This window comes from Haemorhous mexicanus, chromosome 24 (assembly GCF_027477595.1).
Source record: "Haemorhous mexicanus isolate bHaeMex1 chromosome 24, bHaeMex1.pri, whole genome shotgun sequence".
Classification (NCBI taxonomy): domain Eukaryota; kingdom Metazoa; phylum Chordata; class Aves; order Passeriformes; family Fringillidae; genus Haemorhous; species Haemorhous mexicanus.
This window is the reverse complement of record NC_082364.1, coordinates 3,970,577-3,993,499: the sequence shown is the minus strand read 5'-3', so window position 1 is coordinate 3,993,499 and position 22,923 is coordinate 3,970,577. Positions and strand designations below refer to the sequence as shown.

General features: G+C 48.7%; 1 protein-coding gene across 19 annotated transcripts in view; it reads right to left on the bottom strand.

Annotated features, from left to right (window-relative positions):
• SCN3B (sodium voltage-gated channel beta subunit 3) overlaps positions 1-20,927 on the bottom strand; it is a 37,162-nt gene extending 16,235 nt beyond the window's left edge. Inside the window, exons 1-7 of one of the 19 annotated variants that reach the window (XR_009489366.1) lie at positions 20,412-20,812; positions 15,364-15,435; positions 12,061-12,232; positions 9,953-10,000; positions 9,115-9,213; positions 5,464-5,669; positions 3,473-4,017 (exon numbers count right to left, since the gene is read on the bottom strand). The gene's annotated coding sequence lies outside the window, so the exon portion shown is untranslated. The other 18 variants (XR_009489363.1, XR_009489365.1, XR_009489371.1 and 15 more) reach the window with 18 other exon arrangements.
• Between the last annotated feature and the right edge of the window lie 1,996 nt (positions 20,928-22,923).

Here is a 22,923-nt window from a genome sequence, read left to right as displayed (position 1 = left end):
TTCCCAGGGCATTCCCAGGGCATTCCCAGGGCATTCCCAGCCTTCCAGAGGCAGGAAAATGCTTTCTCAAACGAGGAGCAGCCTCACCCAGGCAGAGCTGTGCATGCACAGCAGCCTGGCAGGGTCAGGGATTCCTTGGAGCAGCAGCCACGCTCTGAAGGCTGGGCTGAAAATTCCCCTCTCTGTGTGCAGGAGCACAGAGCACATTCCTGCACCTCGATAGCACCTTGTGGTCAGCAATTCAATCAACAATTTATATTTTTACCCCCCAGACCTTTAAGCCCAGCCATAGTCAGAGGGGTGTGGCTGTATACAATCTGGAAATGCTAAATCCTGGTGTGGCTCCAGGTGCTTTTGGGCATTGATTTCTGGGTCTGGATGCCAAGAAAATCAGGCACAGAGGGAAGCCCTTGTGTGCTGCTTTAGCCATGCCAGCCTAATGAGGTGGCACTTTCAGATGTGCTTTTAGGCCTCTCCTCAGCTCGTTCACCTCAGCCCTGGATGGAACCCATTAGTGTGTCAGGTTGCCACACATATTCATTGACATCTGCTCATTTAATTTGGGGATTCTCACTGCTTGTAAAACACACAAGTGCATCAATTATTTCAGCTCTGGGTGAGGATTGTGTTTTTGTGGAGGAAAGCTTGTTCAGCAAATGTTGCTGTCTTACCTTGGCTGCTGCTTTTCCTTAAACATGAATAAAGGAAATAAAGCTGGGTCTGCTCCCAGCTGTCAGTAAACATGGACATAAATCATCCCCACATCCCTTAAAAGACCAGGACACTTTGGAACGGAGATTTTTGGTCTGATGTCCTTCATTGCTTTGCAATATCAAGTCCCCCATTGTGAGACACAAACTTTTGGGGATTTTGGCTGTGTTTTGCTTCCTCCATTTGGGGTTCCCAGCTTTGTCCTCCTCATAGCACACTGTCAGCCTCTCACCTAAAATGGCAAACACATTTGTAATAAATTGGACACCACAGAAGAGAAGGAGAAAGGAGGAGGAAGGAGGAGGAAAGAGTTTTCCAGCTTAAATACAACAGAATTGAAAGGTCTTTTCTTTTCTGTCAGTGAAGAACATCTCCCTGGTCATACTTAAAGCTGCTGTGTAAAACAGCAGAAGCTACCCAGAGCTTTGAACCTGTCAAATCTCATTTTCTTTCCCCAAAACACCAATTTTCCAAAGGGGATTCCTTGCTGGCACTTCAGTGTCTAAGCAGGCACCTCCTCCTGGCTGGGTGTTCTGCTGCAGCTTGTTTATTTTAGTGATTTCCACAATATTGTTGAGAGAGAAATGGAGCTAGAAAAAAGCTTCAAAGGGTGGCCTTGCAAATAAGACTGGAGACTTTGGAGAAATGGAACTATGGAGAAGATGGAATGGAATGGAATGGAATGGAATGGAATGGAATGGAATGGAATGGAATAAAAGATGCACTGTACAATAGAAGATGTACTGTAGTAAGACCCACGAGGGGTAATTTTAGATTATTGGCTTTAAGGCATTCACAGAATGGTGCAGCAAAAGCTGCAAGAAGCACTTTGAGTGTAATTAAAATACAATATTGTATGTTATAATTAGGAAACTGTTGGTTTCTGATTGTGGTGGAGTGAATTATGACATCTGTATTGTCTCACCCTTCGCATGACACCGAAAATGGAATAAAAATTTTCAAATTTTCAATTGAAAATCTCTCAGCTGCCGCATGTCTGGGTCAGGAGAGGACCCAATCCGGCAGGGTGCGATGCTGCAGAGCCCGCAGCGCTCCCGCGTTCCCGGCAGATAGCGCTGTGCCCCCGGGGCCGCCGGGCTGCGCTCCCCGCCCGGACTGCCCGGGCTGTCCCTGCCTCCTCCCGCGGGCTCTGCGCTCATTATTCACCTCAGAGAGCCCCAGCACCCACAAAACCTTTATAAACCCGACTAAATGCTCACCGCAGCCTTTCTAAATCCCAGGGTTTAGTGAGTGAGATCCTCAGCTGGAAATCACTTCTCTAGGAAAACTCTCTTTAGTTTATCTCCAAGCAGCTGAGGTGTCTGCATTACAAATACTGGAGAAATACATCAATTCTCTCTCAAAAAAGAACCCAATTCGGGGTGCAAAACTGCATTAAAGTGTCACATGGCAGCTAATCAGCTGCAGTAATTAATATGTGGCGAGCAAATGCCAATTTTCCCCTTCCAGGTCAAAGATTTGAGTTCTTGGTTTAGCAAAGCCAGGAAAGGTCTGTGACAGAGCAGCTCTGACACATCCTAAAAGCATCTGGCCGTAAAGGACTTGAGTGATGCATCATCATCATCTCCGAGCAACCTCCAGGATTGCATTTCCACGGCCCAATAAAAGCAGGAGGGATGCAGAAATTCCTCTCCAGCTGAACCCTGGCATCCAATACCAGCCCGGCCCCGCTCCACGTGCTTGCCTTGCTCCTGGCTCCTCCTCTGCCTCCCGCAGGAATGGTTTTCTCGGGAATAGCTCAAATCCTCCAGCAGAGCATCCCCAGAGCAGAGGCGGCTCACAGGAGCAGGGAATTCTCTGCAGGTCACCGAGGCTGCTGCTTCGAGGGCAGCTGGAGCCAGGGCAGCAGCTCCAGCCGCTCTTTAGGCCAGGACTGAGAATTGGTGCCAGCTGCCAGCCATGTGTGGGGCATGAATTAAGGGATCCAGGAGCTTCCTGGCCCTGATGGTGCCGTGATTGCCTGCCCTGCCCCAAAATTAGCGACACCAAAAGCACCTTTTTGGGTGGGACTTTGGAAAAACAGAGCTTCCTTCTGGTGCTGGAGGTGCTCCAGGACAAAGGGACACTGTGAGGGTCAGTCCTGATCACCCTCACACACAGAGAAATGCAGAATATCAGCACCTCTGTTCCTATTTAAACTGGTCATTCCTACTAATGGGGAAAAAAAATCCTTCTAATGAAGGAAAAAAATCCTACTAATGGGGAAAAAAGGTTTTGTTTTTGCTGTCCTGAGAGAACAGTGAAATTTTATCTCCTCCTTTCCTATTTTCTTTATTCTAATGCGTACATTTAAATCTTAAAGGTCTCTTCCAACCTCGTGATTCTCTGATTCTGTGAATTATCAAATTGGAAACCATTCGGGCCCTAATCTCTTTTTCTTCCTTATTTGTTTTATTCAAATGATTTCCCTATTTCCTTATTTCTGTTATTCAGCACCAAAGGATCCTTGTGCAGGTTCAATCAGCCAGTGACAACAGCTGAGCTGGGACAGGGGGCACACATGGTGTCAGAGCAGGGTGAAATCTATTCACACTGATCAAAGCTTTTATATCAAAGAGGATAGATTTATATCAAAGTGGGCAACCTGGGAGCATCCTGGGCCACAAAAGCCCAGGAAGAAGGAGGTGAAAGGTGACTGGTGTGACCCACTAAGCACAGCCATTCCCATTCCAATGGCACTACACACACAGCCCAGCAGTGTCACAGTTGAGATGGGGACAACCCAAAGCAACACTCCATGTTCAGAAGGTTTCAAGCCTGTTTTTACTCTAGCAGGCATGCTTTTTCTACATTCTTACAAAACTCTTCAGTTTACACTTGGCTCATTGGTCACAAAGTGCTTATGGAACAGAGAGTTGCAGGTTTCTCTTATTTCTCCTTCTTTCTTTTTTGGTTTCTGTGTCAGTGACCTTGGTAGGAAATTCTTTCAGGGGTAAAGGTGGATCCTCTGATCCAGCTCCTCTCTGGCTCACAGAGGTCACTGTGAAACTCTTGAACACAGCAGGACAGGAGTTCTTGAATTCTGGCCATTCCTGCACTCAGGATGCTCACAGCCCATCTTCAGCACCTGATTCACCTTTCTTCACTCTGTGCAAACAATCCTCGATTACAAAGATGTCTGGAAGAACAGTTTGTATTGCAAAACCCCATAAAATACAATATTTTATGTTATGAGGCTTTTCTGCACAGGGAGGCTGAGGCAGGCAGAGCTCAGAACCCTCAGGGGTGGTGAGAAAACCATGGGGGGGGGTGTCACTTTTTGTCACAAATGTGTTTGATCAAAGCCTTTGGAAGGGAGAGAAAAAAATTAATCTTTTTCTATAAAATTCATCAGCTTAATGCCAGGAATTTAATTCCAAAAAGAGCCAAGCAATGACCCATAAAGAGAGCCTAAAGAGGAGTGCCCAGCCAGCTGCTCTGAGTGTGATCTGTTTGCCTGGCAAGGATCAGGTTCTCATCTCCTGCATGGAACCTTGTCCAGGTGCTGTCACCAACATGTTTTATGAAAAATCCTTTCCTTGGGATTTTCCCCTCCTGAGAAGCTGAGAGGCCTCAGGAACAAACTGCAAACAATTCTTATCTGCTGCTGTGGGGTGCAGCAGGTGGGTCTGGGATTGGTCTCTGTGGTTGTTTCTGATCAATGGCCAATCCCAGCCCAGCTGTCCAGACTGTCTGGGTCACAGACAAACCTTTGTCATTCATTCCTTTTCTACTCTCAGCCAGCCTTCTGCTGGAATCCTTTCTTCTGTTCTTTTAGTGTAGTTTTAATATCATATATATCATAAAATGATAAATCAGCCTTCTGAACAGGGAGTCAGATCCTCATCTCCTCCCTCACCCTGGGACCCCTGAGAACACTGTCACACTCCACCACAGAGGGCAACTCCCTGCCCCTGGACAAAAGTCCTTCCTCTTCCTCCTCCCTCCCATCCTGATGCAAATCAGACAAGGAATGGACACATCACTTTCCAAGAAATGAGGTGTTCTAAAAAAAGCCTTTTTCTTCCGCACCACAGGCATCACCACCCTTTCCCAGCACCTCGGGGCAACGGCCCACAAACAAATATTTCTGTTTCTGTGAGAGCTCAGGCAATAAAGCACATTAGTGCACGCTCTGAAGGCACGAGGATGAAGCCATTTCTGAGGCAGCAGCAATAAAACTTCACACATCCTCCAGAAAAGCTGGGAGCTCATCTCAATGTACAGAGGAATGTGCTTCCTCTAAAATGCCAGAGAGCTCCTCAGCTGGAATAAAGAGTGTTAAGAGTATTAAGGATGATTTTCCTTTCCCAGCTACTCTGGGGTCTATAAATATTGAATTTGAGCTACAGAGACAATACACACCAGGAGGGTCAGTGCTGCACCTCCCTCTGGCTCCTGTGGGCGCTGGGTGCACATCTATCCATAAAATAATAAAATCCTTGATCTCCTGAGCCAGAGAGTCAAACCCTCCCTCCCAGGAGGAAGAGTGGGAGCAGGGGTAAACCCAGGTGAGGTGATTTGCTCAAGGCCACCCATTACACCCAGGGGTGAGGGCCCTGCACTTCCCGTTTCCTGCGCTAATGACCGGTTTATGGCACCTCCACCCCCACAGTGACCCCCATTCCTTCCCTGCTGCCCCATGACCCCGCCAGGGCTGTCAGTCCTTCCCCTGCCCTCCTTCACCTTGCTCAGCAAAACCTCCTCACCTCATTTCCCTTTCTAGGCAGAGCTTTATGGGCTCTTCCCCACCTGGTAACGCCCTCCTGGGGCAGGCAGGAGCCAGCACAGAGCAGGGAGCACTTCAGTGCTTCAGAGAGCTGAAAACTTCTGTGGTTTTAGCTTCAGAGACTCTGTGACCCACTGGCTTCCAGCACTAAAATCCTTTGGCAGTGTGTTTCATTGGGGTTTTTTTGTCCTCTTCCCAAGCATTTTTCCTTCTTGAGGCATCAAATCACCTGCATTTCATGATCTGCACGTTAGTCAATATGCAAATAGCCACAATTCCCCATAAGCTGGCTCCATGATCTGCTAATTCAATGTTTTCCAGCAAAAAGTGCTCATCAGGCAGCTTGAAAAACCTCCCATGACTCAGACTCAGCACAGAATGGAGCAAGAATGACCCCAAATCTGGGAATCCATGGCAGGACTCCAAGCACAGGCTGAGGTTTCTCAGGGAGATTTGGGAATCCATGGAATGATTCCAAACACAGGCTGAGGTTTTTCAGGGAGATTTGGGAATCCATGGAATGATTCCAAGAATAGGCTGAGGTTTTTCAGAAGATTTGGAGATTCATGGCATGATTCCAAGCACAGGGCTAAGGTTTCTCAGGGAGATTTGGGAATCCATGGAATGATTCCAAGCACAGGCTGAGGTTTTTCAGGGAGATTTGGGAATCCATGGCATGATTCCAAGCACAGGGCTAAGGTTTTTCAGGGAGATTTGGGAATCCATGGCAGGACTCCAAACACAGGCTGAGGTTTTTCAGGGAGATTTGGGAATCCATGGCATGATTCCAAGCACAGGGCTAAGGTTTTTCAGGGAGATTTGGGAATCCATGGCAGGACTCCAAACACAGGCTGAGGTTTTTCAGGGAGATTTGGGAATCCATGGCATGATTCCAAGCACAGGCTGAGGTTTTTCAGGAAGACCTACTGCAGCCAGGAGCATTTCCAGCAGAATACAGATCCTAATATAGATCCTCCTGTGGGTTATTTTAGTCTCAAAGCCAAAATGCTGCCTCAGGAGGTTCATACAGGACAGACAAAGCTGTGAGGAGGAGCTGCCTCCTTGTCCTGTCCTGGCTTTGCTCCAAGTATTGACATTGCCACCAAAGGGATCTGCTCACTCTGGCAGTGGCAGCATTTCCTGATCCCATGGAAACTCTGTCCCACAAAAATCCCAGAGCTCAGCTCACTTGGAAAGGTCCAACCCAAAGCCCAGCCCTGCCTGGCCCAGCAGATCTCAGGCTGAACCATGGAAATGCAGGATAACATTGCTAGTTCACAATTCCTTATCTCCAGCTGTTTTAGAGCTGACTCAAAACCACTTTCTTAAAAAAAAAATGCTGATCCCTTCAATGAAATTATTAAGAATTTGAAAAACATAATTCAGTTTCAATTTCATATTTCATGGGGTGGCTCTACATGCCTGAAAAATCTCCCTGAACACCAAAATGCAAATTCCTCTCAGCTCCAAACCACAGTGCCACCAGCCTGGATATGCCAAACTGCATCCAAGAGCTGAGCAGCTGCTGGGAGGAAACTCCAGAAGGGAAAAACAGGAGAGAGAGAGACATGACTGAAGCAGGCTGTGGGAGAAGCCAGAATTCCTGCTCAGGAGAAGTGCCTGGAGGCTGGAACAGCAGACCCCAACACCCACCTGGGCAACAAGAAAAGCTTCTTGGGAAAGGAGGTGTTTGGTTGCCTCTAATGAGGTCAAGCCAGCCTTGGCTTCCATGGAATTTCCTCCTGAAGCCCAGCAGAGCTCCCCAGCCTTTGCCTGGAGCTGTAGGAAGTGGGGAGGAAGCAGCATTCCCACAATCCTGCCCATCAGCAGCTGGCTGGCAGTGCTGCCTGGGAGGGGGCAGCTGGCAAACAGCTCTGGAAGAGGGCAGAGGTGGCACAAGGCCCACTGCCAGCCAGGGCTGCACACACAGAGCATGCTCTGCTCCCATGGGGGTGTTCAACCCTGTCCACCATTTCCTGCAGGGAAATTGATAAATTGCTTTTTCTTCCAGCAAATTCTCCAGATACCCCCAAATCCAAGGCACTCTCACAGCCCTGCTGGGCTCCTCATTTTCCCCACTCCCATTCCTCCCTCACTGCTTGCAGGCAGGGTTTTTCCCAAGTCTTGAATTTGCAATCCACACCTTTATCCTTGGGGTTTAACAACCTGCACAGCCCAAGGTTCTGCTCAGAGTCAGCAGGAGACAAATTAGTCTAATGGGAATGATGTCTGTGGGTGTGACAGGATTTATGGCACTGAGACAGTGACCAGACCATGGAGCACATCCCCACAGGGTCACCGAGATCCCTGCAGGCAGCAGAGCATTCCCAGGGAGACAGACACCTCAGAACTGAGATGGATTTCCAGGAAGGAGGGAGGGAACACGGAGAAGCAACGGATCAGGCACAGAATTCAAAAATCAGGAGGCAGCCCCATGCTCTGGGTTGTGCTCCAAAGCAGCCCTGAGCTGCTCCAGGTTGCAGAAGCTGCTGGAACCAATGCCCAAAAATGCCCAAATCTCATCTCTCCCCAGGAAACAGGCTCAGAACAAACTGTGGCACACATTTTAAGCAGCAGGAGAGTCCTGAAGGAGGATTGTTCACTGCCCTGTGCCCCAGTGCAGGCGCTGGCAGCCCTGGAAGGGATGGTGCCATTCCCAGACACACACGGACTGCAGGCCAAGTTTTGTGTTTATTGACTTATAAAGCAAGAAGTGAATGTAGGTCAAGGAGGCAGGACAGCCCAGAGGTGGAGAGAACCATCCTCCAGTCCCTCCTTCCAGGAAGGCCCTGCCTGATGGCTCTGCTGGGTGGTTCTGCATGAGCAGAGCTGGCTTTTAATGGAAACCCAGAAACTGCTCGAGCCCCAGGCTGCAGTGTTCTCTCCCAGGCAGTTCAGCACTCAGGAAAAAAAGGAAGAAGTTCACACCCCACTTCCTGGGGGCCCCAGGCAGAGGCAGGGAACCAACCCTGCATCAAAACTGAACCAAAAGCCAGCCCCATGTGCAGCAAGGCAGAGATTATAGCACCAGACCCAGCCAGCACTCACAGCTTTGAGCTATTCTTCCTGAGTGTCCTACATAACAAACCCAAACAAATTAAGGAATGAGTAATGAATAGGTAGGAGGTGGCAAGGCTTGTTTTGGTTCAGGGAAGGATTCCCATCCCTTGCTTGGAATCTAAATTAGATTCAATTTAGATTAGAGTGAGGCAAGGCCAAATTCCCCTGATGAATGAGTTGCTGCAGTAAATCACTCAGATTTTGCAGCCATTCTTCAACAAATGTGGTTTTCTTTTTTCTTCCTCTCCTTTTGTTCCTGCTCCTGCCAGCCCCACGCCATGGCCCTGTTCCCCTGGGTTAGGATATCCCTTTTTATCTCCCTCAGAAAGGGAAGAGCTAATTTGTTGTCTGCTAGGGAGAGAAGGTGTTCTTGGTCTGATAAGTGGATTATCTCCCCAAACAAGCTCTGTAATGCAACAAACCCCACACACTCACAAAACCAAAGGAATCCATCACAACCAGGGATGTGACATCCAGAAGTGAAAGCTCCCTCTCCTGCACAGCACACCCAGTGCCACAGCCAGGCTTTTGCCAGAGCAAAAATCCAGGGAAAATGCACAAAATTGAATCCATATTCAGGCTTGCTGTGGCTGCAAATGTAACCCTGAACTCACAGCAGCATTTGTAGGGTCACAGCACCTGCACGTGATTTCTCTTCCAGCTGAAAAGTCTTGAGAGTCTAGTTAAAATTGAAAAATTTTACCTGTTTAAAACTGAAAAAGAGAAATCACGTCAGGAGTGCAGCATGAGAACACCCCAAAAAAAGATGGGAATTGGGGAAATGGAGTCACTGTCCCCCAGGAACTGGGCCCTGCTCAGTCTTTATCCATTTGCTGCAGCCCAAGCTTGGGATTTGTACCCTGCTGACACCCTGCTCCCACAGATTATCCCTGCAGATGTCAGTGATATCAGCTACGAGATCCAGCCCCGCTCAGGAGGCACCAACAAGGTGTAGCAACTTAAAATAGAAACTGCCCTGAAACTCTGCAGCCTCTGAGTCACCTCCAGAGGAAGGCAGGCAGGTGTAAATCACCTGCTGATCCAGAACCTGACAGACCTTCAGGAGCCACCTGGTCCTGCAGGAAAGGGACTCAGCAGTCAAAACTCAAAAATAAAAAAATAAAATTAGAAAACAATGGTGTCCAGGAACTGATGTGCAGCTCCCTCTCCCTGGCTGGGGGTTTGGGTGAACCCAAAGGTTCTGGGCAGCTGGGGAGCTCCTGGCTCCTAATTTGAACCCACAATCAAGAGCCTGAGGTAGCTGAGGTGATTTGGCATAAGGCAGGGACTTCTCCAGGGATAATCTCTCTGTCTGATGGAACAAAATGAAACTGCTGTATTTCACTGGCCCAGCTTCCTCTGGAACCACCCTGATTTCTGCTTCTTCCTCAGAGAAGCCAATTTCACCCAGGGCAGCTGCAGAAACACAGAGCTTTCATTTTTAGTGCTTACCTTGTGCTTAAACACGCTCCCTTAGGCAGAACCAGCCCATTCATCATCCTGATGAGAAGAAATACCCAGAATTACTGCTCAGAGTACAAGACAATTCCCACAGGACTGGTAATTTATTAAGCCCGATTTTCTTTATGATGCAATTTTCCTTTTCTGAACTTCACAAAACCGTTTCACTGCTGTGTTCCAGCCTTTGTTTCCTGCTAGCATTGCATATAATTCCTCCTTTCTGCTGGTGGGTTTCACATGGGGGTAAAATGATGCTCATTTTGTAGGATCACTTCAGTAGCTGAATAAAACCCTTCAGGGTGATCCTGCGAGACAGCAGTATCTGAATGCAATGCTGATTTTGTGCAATAACCTAATGAAACCAGACATTGTTCCAAGGAGCTGTTCTCTTGAATGGATGCCCAGAAACTTCTGAAATTAGTAACCTTAAAATGCATTATGTTAAAGAGTAATCTGCTTCCAAATGATGCAGTAGCCTAAACTCCTACATGTTGGGAAGCCAGTGGCAAGCAGTGTAAATTTTCAGGGTTCTGCAACAGCTAAATTAAATGTATTATTCTGTGCACATGAAATATCAGAGTATCTGACTTCTTTTCCAAGGGGGAGAACACTACCTCTCGTGTTTTAATTTGCTGTGATTACAGTTTTCATAGGAGAGAGGAATAATAATAATAATAATAATAAGAAGAAGAATATGAGTAAGAATAAGAATACGCATTTTGGATCTTTTTTAATCATCCCACCGCACTCCCTGTGCCACTCTGCAATTTCAAACAATCCCAAGGAGCTAAGGATGGGGTTTATTACTGCTGAGAAGCTCATGGTTCATGCCCAGTAAATCCCTGGGTCAGTGACTGAGCTGTGCACGCCCCCAAAATTAAATGGCTGTTGGCACCAAGGGTGAAAGCCCAAACTCTGCATCCCTCATGGCACAGGAGCTCACAGGAATTACCCTCAGGCACAGCTGTTTCCATGGCCTTTAGGGAATCAGGAATCAGGATCCCAGAGTGCTGTACTTTCCCCCCCTCAGAGTTTTGGGAGCTCAGCTGCCTTTGAGGGGATGAGCCCCCCCAGACCGACCCTGCTGTGGCCCGTTTGGTCCAACCCTGTATTTTCCACTCATCCCAAATGCCTGCCTGCCTCACTGGCAGAGAGGGCAGGCTCCAGGGGCAGGCTGGGAGCCAGCCCATTTATCATTTGCATTTCAGCACTGCTCTCAGATTTGCAGATTTGCAATTACTGCTGGGCTGATTAACCCCGGCACGGCTGCTGGGACGCCCCTGCTGCTGCCAGACCCCCAGGCAGCTGCAGCTCCATCCCTGCCCTGTGTCCCCCCAGCACCCTCACACTGCCCTGGGAAGGGTCTGCAGGCAGAGCCTCTCAATAATCAGCCAAACTGGCACCCAGAATCCCTCCATGCTGGACCTTGCAGCACCCCAGGGCTCTGTGGAGCTCTGCAGGGCAGGCTGCCAAGCACCAAGGGAGACACAACAAAGCTCACGTGGCAGGATAACTCAGTCACCCCTGCTTTTTCCATATCCCAGGGTTATCAGGAACATAAACACCTTTTGCACCTCTCAGTCCTTCACCTTACTAAGCTCAGAGCATCTCCTGCAATTTGGTTCTCTTTTGACTCCTCTCTTCCACCTCCAAGGCCATAAATAAATATCAAGAACATAAACACCTTTTGCACCTCTCAGTCCTTCGCCTTACTAAGCTCAGAGCATCTCCTGCAATTTGGTTCTCTTTTGACTCCTCTCTTCCACCCCCAAAGCCATGGGGCATTTATGCCAGGGGAGGAACAGCCTCCTGCATGCTGGGAACCACTCAGGTCAGACCCAGCACCAAAAGGACTCTCTTTGTTTTCCCTCTTGTCAAAAGAGAGCAGATTTAGATTGGATATTCAGAAGAAATTCCTCCCTGTGAGGGTGGTGAGGCGGAGAAGCCGTGGCTGCCCCATCCCTGGGAGTGTCCAAGGCCAGGTTGGAGCAGCCTGGGATAGTGGAAGGGGGTGGGATGAGATTATTTTTAAGGTCCTTTCCATCCCAAACCAGCCTGGGATTCTATTTTGGCTCACAGCTCCCAACAGAGTCACTTACTCATCACAAAACTTCGGATTTGGTGACACACAGGGAGCCTTCCATTCATCCTTAGCTTTTCCACAAAACATCTCACCACAGATGCACTCAAAATATTCAACTCTTGGAGCAAACCTTGATGGGATTTGCCAGATCCTCTTCCAGTAAAAGCCAACATTAACTGCAAGCATTCCTGCAGCAAAGCAGAATTGACCAGAGCTCAATTCCCAGAGAAAGGTGCTCCCAGGAAGGCCAAGGAGCACTCCTGCTCCTGTCTGGGGCTGGCTCAGACATGTCTGAACACAAAAACCAAAGCAAAGCTCGTTTAATATTGAAATGGTGTCATCTGGGCTCGTCCCTCTGCATTTGTTCCTCGGGACAGGAGCTGCCTGCCCTGGGAGCAGTTCTTCCCTCTGCAGTGCTCTCCCCTTCCCCAGGCAGAGGACAGGGTGCTCCAGGGTGATTGTCAGGTTGTCACACCCTCTCTGCCTGCCACGCTGAGCAGCTGCTGCCTGGAGGGGCTGCTTTCCTCCTTTGGCCCAAAGGCACCTGAGTGATGGGTGCAGAGGTCAATCAGAGGAGCTGCAGCCCATCCCAGGCAGCTCTGCACCCGTGCTCTGCAGATCTTCAGCAAACTGAGCTGGCAAAGGACACAGAAATCAGGCAAGGAGGAGTCAGGGCTCATCCTTTCGCTGGGACCCTTGGCTGAGGGTCACACAGGGGGAGGACACAATTCCCAGCCTGGTTTCACTGCCTCTCCAGGACCCTTTTCTCTGTCTGCAGAGTGCAGATGATACTCTCAACCTCCTCTGCCAATTCCTCTTCGATTCACTGATGACAAGAACCCCAATCCTAACACAGGTGGTACTTCTCACTCACTATGGCCATATTAAAATGCTTTTTTTAAACCATTATAATAAAAACTTGTGACCTTCCCTGAGCTGAGCACAGTAAAAACAGATCCCACAGACGTGACATAGAAAACAAAGAGCGGCAGGGAGAGAATCTAAGCCCAGCTCACCTTTTCTCTTTAACATTTCAGGGCTGCCCAACACAAAATGCTTCACTAAAATAAGGCTGGGAAACACTGAGGCACACACTGCAGCTAAAAATGTGCACTCCTGGTGGCTAGAAGAGCTTTACAAAACATTATCCACGCTATCCTCAGCCACTTCCAAAGGCAGGCAGGCTGAAAATCAGGGAATTCATTGCCAGCCAAGCCCCCAGCCTGCAGCTCCATGGGTTTCCTACAGAGCTTTGTTCCAGAGTGTTGGGGCAGGTGGCTGGACGGGCTCTCTGCAGCACCCAGGGCCCGCTGGAAAGCACAGCCCGGGCCGTGCCCGGGGGAGGGGAGGGCAAAGGTGGGCACGGGCTTTCCTGCAGCACGAGGGGCCTCGGGATGGAAAACGGGCGGGGAAAACCGCCCAGGGATGGGGCCAGCTCAGCTGGGCACAGCTGGGCACAGCTGGGGGCTCTTCCTCTCTTCCCAGCCACAGCAAACACCTGGCTGGGCACCTCTGCCACCTCCCAGGGCACTGCGAGGGGTGGCATTGCAAGGGATGGCATTGCAAGGGATGGCACTGCAAGGGATGGCATTGCAAGGGATGGCACTGCAAGGGATGGCACTGCAAGGGATGGCACAGCAAGGGGTGGCACTGCAAGGGGATGGCACTGCAAGGGGTGGCACTGCAAGGGGATGGCACTGCAAGGGATGGCACTGCAAGGGGTGGCACTCCAAGGGGATGGCATTGCAGGGGAATGGCACTGTAAGGGATGGCACTGCAAGGGATGGCACTGCAATGGGATGGCACTGCAAGGGATGGCACTGCAAGGGGATGGCATTGCAAGGGATGGCATTGCAAGGGGATGGCACTGCAAGGGATGGCACTGCAAGGGATGGCACTGCAAGGGGATGGCACTGCAATGGGATGGCACTGCAAGGGATGGCACTGCAAGGGATGGCACTGCAAGGGATGGCACTGCAAGGGGTGGCACTGCAAGGAGCTGGCACTGCAAGGGGATAGCACTGCAAGGGATGGCACTGCAAGGGATGGCATTCCAAGGGGATGGCACTGCAAGGGAATGGCATTGTAAGGGATGGCACTGCAAGGGATGGCACTGCAAGGGATGGCACTGCAAGGGATGGCACTGCAAGGGAGCTGGCACTGCAAGGGGATGGCACTGCAAGGGGATGGCACTGCAAGGGATGGCATTGCAAGGGATGGCACTGCAAGGGATGGCATTGCAAGGGATGGCACTGCAAGGGGATGGCACTGCAAGGGATGGCATTGCAATGGGATGGCATTGCAAGGGGATGGCACTGCAAGGGAGGGCACTCCAAGGGATGGCACTGCAAGGGATGGCACTGCAAGGAGCTGGCACTGCAAGGGAATGGCATTGTAAGGGATGGCACTGCAAGGGATGCCACTGCAAGGGATGGCACTGCAAGGGATGGCATTGCAAGGGGATGGCACTGCAAGGGATGGCACTGCAAGGGATGGCACTGCAAGGGGTGGCACTGCAAGGGGTGGCACTGCAAGGAGCTGGCACTGCAAGGGGATAGCACTGCAAGGGATGGCACTGCAAGGGATGGCATTCCAAGGGGATGGCACTGCAAGGGAATGGCATTGTAAGGGATGGCACTGCAAGGGATGGCACTGCAAGGGATGGCATTGTAAGGGATGGCACTGCAAGGGATGGCACAGCAAGGGAATGGCATTGCAGGGGGATGCCAGCCTGGATCCCCTCAGCTCTGCCTTGGGACCCACAGCCCCCAAACCTCCAGGGAGCTGTTCCATGGTGGAAATGTTTGGCCTTCCAGAGGCAGGAGGGGAATTTCCCTGTGAATTTCTCCCCTTTCTCCACACCCTCCTTTCACCTTTAGCTGCTGATGACCCACCCCAGAGCGTGGCACCTGTGGGTGAAAGGATGCTGTGGCACCTCTGGATGCCCTGGCAGCCCCCAGCCCCTCCACAGCTCTGACAAACATGAAACAAGTTTTTCTTGACCCCAGGAATTTTCTGCAGCAGGCCAAGTGCAAGTGCAGGCAGGATTTCACACTGGGCTGTGCAACGAACCCACGTGATCCTCAAATTCCACAGGGAAAATGCTGTTTGCAAGCTCACATCCCAGCCCAGTTGTGCAACACCTTGAACTATTTCAAGGCCATCTTCCCTGACCCCAGGAGCCTTCTCTGAATTTTGCTCAAGAGCACAAACGTGACCATTGCAGTGATAATGCAATTTCTAGAGGGTAGAATTTCTAGAGGGCGGGATTTCAGGAGGAAACACAAATGAAAAATAAAATGCAGAATGTCTGAAATACCTTCTCAGAGGGTATGAGGAGAGTGAGAGAATGTTTTCCTTTCTTTCCTTGGAAGCAGCCAACAGAATTCCACTGTGATGGTAATGCATGGGAATGAGAAAAATCAAATAAAAAATGGGAAAATTGGAAAGAAAATAGAAAATAGGAAATAGAAAAAGAGAAAATAGAAAATAGAAGGTAGAAAGTAGAAAATAGAAAATAGAAATAGAGAAAATAGGAAATAGAAAATAGAAAATAGAAAAATAGGAAATCGAAATAGAGAAAATAGAAAATAGAAGGTAGAAAGTAGAAAATAGAAAATAGGAAATAGAAATAGAGGAAATAGGAAATAGAAAATAGAAAACAGAAAAATAGAAATAGAGAAAATAGAAAATAGAAGGTGGAAAGTAAAAAATTGAAAATAGAAAAATAGGAAAGAAAAGGGGGAAACAGCTTTTCCTTAAAATGCTTCCATGGATGCCTTCTCTGCTCCACGGGATCCACACACTTTCCTGGCAATGCAAAACCACAAAACCAGCTTGAAACCACTCATCCCTCAGCGTGGCTCACTTCCTCCTCCCGCTGAGCCCCGAAATCCACCCTTCCCAGCACCCTCCTCAGCTCCTGGCACGGCCACCCTGCTTCCTGCTGCAGTCCTGGCAGTGCCAGGGCTGGGCTGGCAGAGCGAGGCTGTGCCAGCCTGGCAGCTCCTGAGAGCCAGCCCTGGGCCAGCCCAGCCCCTGCAAGCCGTGACTGAAGCCCTGCCTGGCTCTGCCAGGAGCTGTTGCAAGCTGTGAGCCAGGATTTTGGCATTCCCAGCTGAAACCCTGGGCACCTGTGGCCTGACAAAGTGACAAGTCCAGCGGGGTGACACGGCAGGACATGGAAGGGGACGGGGCTGGGGTGACCCACATCCAACTGAGTCAGGTTTAATCCCTTTCCAGGTCATGCAGCTGGTAAACATCTGGCTGTGGCACCTCAGCCACCTTCCAGGGGGAATTATCCTGCCAGTCTCGTCCTGCTGAAGCAGCTGGCAGTTGTTTGTGCAGTGACATCGGTGCACTGACCTGTTTCCATCCCAAAAACACCCCAAAAAAGCCACAAAACTGAGATTTTATAGCAAATCCTTGCTTGGTTTGATTCAATTGTTTGGTCAGTTGTTTGTGCACTCACACTGCTGCACTGGTTTGTTTTCCATCCCAAAAACACCCCCAGAAAGCCACAGAACTGAGATTTTATAGCAAATCCTTGCTTGGTTTGGTTCAATTTGTTTTGGAAATTGTTTGTGCAGTGACATTGCTGCACTGGTTTGTTTTCCATCCCAAAAACACCCCCAAAAAGGCACAGAACTGAGATTTTAAAGTAAATCTTTGCCAAAGAAAGATTAAAGTGAATCTTTTAGAGTAAATCTTTGCCAAACAACGCTCACTTTGGTTCCACATGAAACCAGGAAGTCATTCTTGCCCACTCAAAGTGATTTTTTCCGGTGAAAAATGGATGTGGCTGTTCCAGAGTTGGCTGTGGACAATTTGCTGACCACTCTCAGCTGTTCCAGAGAGCACCAGGGAGCAGCTGGGACAGGGGAGGTGTCCCTGCATGTGGCAGGGGGGATTTTGGGACGAGCTCTGAGGTCCCTGTGAGCCCAAGGATGCCAGGATCCCGTGGTGCTGGCATGGCTCAGGACACAGCACACATTCCAGGGCTTTTACAAGCCTGGCCACTTCCTCCCCTGCCTTTGCAGAGGTGCTTTGGGGTCAACACACCCCTACAAAAAATCCCATTTTCTCTTCCTGTGTGCCCAGCCTCAGCTGCACGGAAGGCCAAACTCACATCCCTGCTTTAACCATCCCATCTTCCTGATGGCATCCCAGAAAATTCCTGCCTGGGCCAAATTCCAGGCTGTGATGCCTGCCAGGAATGAGGCAGGGTGGGCTCTGGAGCTGCAGATTCTGACTGCAAACCACAGTGAGCTCCTCACCCTGAACGACAGATAATATTTGAAAAGGAAAAAAATTTAAATCTTTATTAATATATAGATTATACATCATAATATATATTATATATTACTGAATATATTAAATATATTAAATTAAATGTTTATTATCTATTATATTTAATATATTATATATTATATAATATATTATATTATATTATAAATTATATATTAAATTTTATACATTATGCATTATATATATTACAGTATATATATTACATAGTATATATTTTATATTATATATTACATATTATATATAATATATATTTTATATAATACATAATACATAATACATAAGATATAATATATATCACATATTATATATTATATATTATATATTATATATTATATATTATATATTATATATTATATATTATATATTATATATTATATATTATATATTATATATTATATATTATACATGATATATATTACAGTATACATATTATATATTACATGTATTTTATATATAATATATTTTATATAAAATATATTATATATAATTTTTTATTTTATAGATTTACATAAAGTATATTATATATAATTTAAATAAATTTTTTTTTTTTTAAACCTGCGAATGATCAAAGCATCAAGACAGCAGCTGCTTGAAAGACTGCAATTGACAAACTCCTATAAATCATGACATGTTGGGAATATCACCATGTTTAAAGAAAGAAGCTCTGAGGTTCTGCACCAGTTTCCAGTCCTGGCTGCTCCTGACAGCTCCAGGAAGTTACAAGGAGGAAAATCAATTTTCTGTACTGTTTTCTAAAGCAATATGAATCCAGTAATGGTTCATATTTAGGAGCAGGAGGAAGCAGGAAGATAAAATATTAAGAAGAGTAAAATAGTCCTGGATGCTGTGACTCGCTTGGGATTTGTTTTTCTTCCTCACAGACAGAAAACATCGACAGAAAATTGATTCTCAGTGAGGTTCCCTGTCAGAAGAAATGTGCAAATTCTGATTTTTGAACTCTCTTTGGGCAGGCAGCAGCGAGCTCAGCACACCCTGATCTATAAATTACAGACAGCCATGGCTTTTTGATGGCCCACATGAAAATGCTTGGAATGAGCAGCTTTCAACATCAAAAAAGTGGAAATGTTGCTGTAGAAACCCCAAACCCCCAGCAAAAAGGGCAGAGGTGAAAAACCAGAGCCCCAGGATCCACCCGGGGATTTGAGAAATAAAGGCAGTGTGGAATGCAGAGAGCTGAAATGCTGAATTCCACCTGTGCCACCTCTCTGTGGTGTTCAGAACCCAGCTCAGCTTCCAGAGGCCGAGGGAGCAGCCAAATCCTCCTGGAAAATCCCAACCTTGCCCTGAGATGTGCTGGAGCTGCGGTGGCTGTGCCAGCTCTGCAGGGACACCGGGTCATGGTGGCAGAGGGGACAGCAGAGCCCAGCGTTCCAGATGCCAGCCCGAAAGTGGGAATGAAACCCTCTGCTCCTCAGCATTTCCTTCTCATCTTTGATTAACACATGAAAATGTTTGGAATGAGCAGCTTTCAACATCATAAAAGTGGAAATGTTGCTGTAGAAACCCCAAACCCCCAGCAAAAAGGGCAGAGGTGAAAAACCAGTCAGAGCCCCAGGATCCACCCGGGGATGGGGAGAAATAAAGGCAGTGTGGAATGCAGAGAGCTGAAATGCTGAATTCCACCCGTGCCACCTCTCTGTGGTGTTCAGAACCCAGCTCAGCTTCAGAGGCCGAGGGAGCAGCCAAATCCTCCTGGAAAATCCCAACCTTGCCCTGAGATGTGCTGGAGCTGTGGTGGCTGTGCCAGCTCTGCAGGGACACCAGGTCATGATGAGGGGACAGCAGAGCCCAGCGTTCCAAATGCCAGCCCGAAAGTGGGAATGAAACCCTCTGCTCCTCAGCATTTCCTACTCATCTTTGATTAACAAGAATGGGGGGAAATTAGGAGGGGAACAAAGCAGAGGAATGGAGGTTTTCATGAGCACCAGGTAAAATTCCCCCGGTCAGGAGGTGAATGCTCAGACAAGGAGTGGCTTACAGCCAATGCCCAAATTACCCCTGCCCAAATACCACTTAAGCTTCGGCTTAATTTGGCTCCTGGGAGGTTTTTACAGGTGCTTGGCTCATTGCTTGAGGCCTCTGAATTACGGCTGAACATCTTTGGGTTAAATTAAGGAGAAAAACGGGGAGGATTTAGCGCTTGGTACTCAGGGGGAGGGGATTTCTGCTCCCCACTCAGCAGAAAAACAAGGGAAGAGCAGAACCCCCCCCGGGTAGTGCACAGACCCAGAATAAATCCTCAGCCCCTTCCACCTGAACTCTGGAGAGTTCAGGGTCGGTTTTACCCTTGGCCTTGAGGGAGGAAAACAAGGAAACAAACAAAACAAACAAACAAACCAACCCCAAATAAACCAATCCATTTCTCTGTAGAATCACAGGACCCCAGGATGGTTTGGGTTGGAAGGAACCTTCAACCCCACCCAGTGCCACCCCTGCCATGGCAGGGACACCTTCCCAGGGTGCTCCAAAACCCATCCAGCCTGGCCTTGGGCACTTCCAGGGATCCAGGGGCAGCCACAGCTTCCCTGTGTCACCTTCCCAGGAAAGAATTCCTTCCCAATATCCCATCTAAACCTTCCCTCTTTCAGTTTGAAGCCACTCCCCCTTGTCCTGTCACCCCAGGCCATTGCAGAGATTCTCTGGCTGGGCTCAGTTCGTGCACAGGAAGGTCACAATGAGGTCAGCCCCGGTCTCTTCTGCAGAAAAAGGCTGAATAATCCTCATTTCTCATCCTCCTGGAGCCTCCTCTGGCCTCGCTGCCACAGCCCCACGTCCCTCCCGTGCTGGGGTGGCACTTCGGGGGAGGTGACAGGGATGTGCCGGGACACCGAGGCAGATTCGGGCTCATTTTTGGGGGAATTTGGGGAATTTTTCAGGAATTAGCGCAGGAACCGCTGAGCGCAGAGAGTCCTGCGCCCTCTCCCGGCCTGCCCGGGAAGTGCAGCCAGCGCGCACCACCCCGAGAAAAGCAAATTAAAGCAAATTTTAAAAATTTTTGCAAATTTAAGCAAACATTAGCAAAATCTGGCATCGATTTACCTCCCTCCCTGCGGCTTCAGGTCCTTCCACCGCTCTTGCTCGTCCTGCTTCATCCAAGACATGTAAAGAACACAGCAAAGCTCATCAGGCAGAGGCAGTGCATTCGCCTTACCCCAAAATGCCTTACAAACATTCCCACTTTTACTTCGAAACCTGGAGGAACTGGACAATCTGAGCACTGGGATCAGCCCCTACGAGTTAAGAAATGTGGCCTCCCTGTGCTAAATAAGCTCCAAACGTTCTCCTGTCTGTCTTTCTTCACAGAGGATCCAAATTGGTCTCAATCCCGGTGAATAAATGTGAGACATAATAATCCAGAAAGGCCACGTTATTTTTCCAGGCTGATCTTTAGGACCAGCATAACACTCACTCATTCTCCCCCCTCATCTGTGGCTGTTGTGACACACCAGGAGCACACGTGACAATCCCAGCCCTCAGGTATGTTCCTCTCAGGACATGCCACGTCTTGCAGGGCACAGAGCAGGATTTGGTTTTGGAGCAGCCCTTGCCCAGAAATTCAGCCTGGGTTCACATCTGGGCTCTGTTCCCGGGACCTTTTCAGCACAGCCACGTGACAAAACACCAATTTTATCGTGACAGGTGACCCCAGCTAACAGGGAGGATTCCAGCTGTCCAACCACCTCCTGTTGGCTCATGAAAAGCAAGAGATTTGTCTTTTTTACAGTGCTCCTCATCCCTGCTTTGTAACTGGCCAAAAAAAGCCCTTCAGCTGACAGACTTAATGGAATTTTGGCCACAGAACTTTAACTTCAAGGTTGCCCTTTGAACTTGGCAGCTCCACACGCGTGGTGTGCCAGCAGCAAATCCTCTGTCAATCCTGAGCCCTAGAAGTGTCCACAGAGACTTTCCCAGCTCAGCTCCTCGGCCTCAGAGCACATCCTTCAGCGGGCAGATGTGTCAGGACAAGCACCCCGTGAGGAGCAGGGTTACCCGGTGCTTTGTTGCCAAACACTTCTCTCATTTGCATTTCTAACGTTCCTCCCCAGGCAAAAGCCATCACGGTTTACAGAAGGCAAAACCTGCCCAAATGACCCAGATTAACGGCCCGAATCACAAACCATTGCTAAAAGCACGCGGTGCTTGCTTTCATGGATCTGTGAATTGTGGGATGCACCTCCTCGTTTCCATCCAGCCCTGGGTTAGAGATCTCAGTGCCCAGTTCAAACCTGCAAAAGGGTGAAATGTGCTGGTTTCACATTTTGCAGCTCACTGCTTTTACCCACAGAGCTGATGGCATGTGAGCACATCCCTGGAAGGCGTTTGCCCATCCCCAAGGCCACTTCCCATCTCACATCCCCCAAATTCCAGGCTGAGCAGCCCAGCTGGATGTCAAATATTCTCCCATTTCCTCTCCATCACCCTGCTCTGGGTCTTTCCCAGAACAGAGGGGAGGATCTCACTGCTGGGTGTCACCCAACACAGGTTCCCTGCATCCAGCCAGCTCCCCCCTGCTCTGCTCACTTTGGGAAACCTCCAGCACTCTCAGACCTAGGGAAAGGTTGATATTCCAGGACAAAACCCAGCTCTGAGTACATCAAGGAGCAGAAACTGAACATGAAACCTTTCCAGACCCACTCCTGCACCTTGCGCAACGTCCCAGGGTCAAAGAGTGCCGTGGAAAAAGACCAACACACACAAACTGTGGAGTGGGAGCAGCCCGAGGAGCTCTGATACTCAAATTCCTGGGAACTTGATTTGAATATCAATTACTCCTGCTTTATTGAGGCAATAGATGATGCCCTTGGATTTTCCCCTCCGCTAACAGCTTCTGTCTGTGGTTTGATAAAGTTGATTGATTATCTCCATCCACATGTCATATCTCTGACCACAACTTGAGTCAGTCTCTGGTGGCACCACTCAGCACCTCCAATGGATTTAAAGTTTATGGATTACATAGAATTCAAGACTATTACAGCAAAGATTAAAGGTTATCATATGAACTACCAAATGCTGTTGATCAGCACATTTAGGTGGATGACAGCAAAGTTTTCCCCAAATAACATTAATCCACAGAGGACCATCCCCGTGTTTCACTCAGCTCTTCATCAGCTCAGCCTCAGTGGTGAAGCAGCAGCTTTACCCCCAAGTGATGAGACCAGCCAGGCACCAGAAGTGTCACAAATGTCATTACCACTCCTACCTGGAAGCTGGTAATTGGTGCAAGACAAAGCAAAACTGTTCAGGTAAGTGCCCTGCTGGACAGGCACCAGGAAGTTCATTCACTTCTCCCAGCTCAGCAAGAAGGTGGAAAACACACGAAATACAAGGCAAGGATTCCGAGTGAAGTCCAAGCTCTGAAGCTTCAAAGAGCACCACTCCACCAGATCCCTGCCAGCACCCAAATGAGGCAGGAATTCCACCTGGAGGGGCCTCAGGCAAAGAGAACATCACCTGGGCAGGTGAGGCAGAGTGTGCAGAGCCCTCCTTCAGCCCCGGATCCCCAGGGGAGCCCGGAGCTGGAAAGTCTCTGGAGGAAACTCCTTGCTTCCAG